Raw genomic sequence first — 1,645 nt, forward strand, 5'->3', positions numbered from 1 at the left:
CCAAGCCAGCCCACGGTGGCCTGGGAGGAGGACGCGGCTCCTCAGGAGAGCAGCTCTGCAGCGGAGCCCGCCGAGGTGACCACGGTGCAGCCATTGCAGCCCAGTGAGTGAGGGGCCCTGTGGGACTGGGCAGGGCTGGGATCAGGTTTCCCCGGCACACGGGCAGATGGGGATCACAGGGGTGGGAGTGATGCCGGAGTGCCAGAGCTGCTCGGGGCAGGACACCAGCCCCGGCACAGCCTGTGCCGAGGAGAGGGAGAGCAGAGGGGGCCCCAGCTGCTGCTCTGGGGCGTGGGCAGCGAGGGTCAGTGGCTGGCAAGAGGCAGTGGTGCTGTGGGATGCTGGACGTGTCCCTCTCGTCTGCCAGAGCGCTCCTCAGCCCGGGGCACTGGGCATTGCCCTGCCATGGTGTGCTCCAGCAGGGCAGCTCCTCTGATGGGCATCCTCCAGTCGGGAGCTGCACTGAAAGGCCGTGCCAGGGGAACGGGCATGGCCTGGGCAAAGGGCAGATCTCCTTCCTCTGCTCTCTGCTATCACTGCACCCTCTAGCAGCTTTCCTTTCTCTCCCCCTCCATTAGATGCTGTGTATGGACAGGAAGCCATGGACTTTGTCCAGGCCTTTGCCAGCAGCCCCAACCAGGTACCCACGGCCTGCTGAATGGCAGCTGAGCCTGGACAGGGGTGCTGGCTCTGCAGAGCTGCTGTTCCCACAGGGCACTGAACCCTAAGGGCTCTGGTCCTACTGGAGGGGTGTCCTCGCTTCATGCTGCGCTGTTTTCTCTGTTCTCCAGCTGCACAATGAGGACCTGAAGCTGAAGTTCCTTGACAGCATCTGTATCCTGTGCAGAAATGCCAGGGACTGTGGCTTCTTCCAGGACCTGGGTGATTTCTGCCACAAATACAAGCTGGGAGAGAAGATCCAGGTGAGGGGGCACCCGGCGCTCTGGGGAAGGCAAGGAGCCTCAGCAGCCTGTGAGGGCACTGCTTGGGCAGGGCAAGGCTCTGGTGGCTCTGGGTGCTGGCAGCTGCCAGGTTGCAGCCCAGCTGTGCTCTGCAGGTGCTGCTAAAATTGGAGCCCAAGTACGAGATTTGCACGGAGGTGCGGCGGCTGGCCATGCTCGCTATTGCCGGACTGAGGTACCGGCCCATCACACCTGCAGACCCCTGCCCAGCACTCTGTGCCCACCTGCCCATCCCTCCTGGAAGCCCAGCCCCAGTGCTGCAGGAGACCTTGAGACACTGCTCCCAGCACCAGTGGCCAGCTGGGCCCCTCTCTCTTTGCAGCACGCTGGGGACGGTGCTGGAGAGGAAGAGAAAACTCTTAAGAGCATGCTTCGACAGCACCTTTTTCCTTCCTCCAAGGAAGGAAATGCAGAGCCTGGAAGCAGCTCTGTATGCTCGGGTAAGTGCTGGGTGAACTGGAGGAGCCTCCAGTCTGTCCAGGCTGCTCCCAACCACCCCGTGCTGCCTAAGGACCAAAGATCCAAGGCAGGCCACGGTCTCAGCTTCGCTTTCCTACCCTCATCCCTTCATCCCTTGCCGGGCTTCAGCCACCTCTGGCAATGCCGGCTGCTCTGCCCCCCAGCACACTGCCTGCTCCTGTGTCCCTCCCGTCACACTGGCACTTCAGATCAGTCTCCTTGCG

Source organism: Corvus brachyrhynchos, unplaced genomic scaffold, assembly GCF_000691975.1.
Source record: "Corvus brachyrhynchos isolate BGI_N302 unplaced genomic scaffold, ASM69197v1 scaffold1997, whole genome shotgun sequence".
Taxonomy (NCBI): Eukaryota; Metazoa; Chordata; class Aves; order Passeriformes; family Corvidae; genus Corvus; species Corvus brachyrhynchos.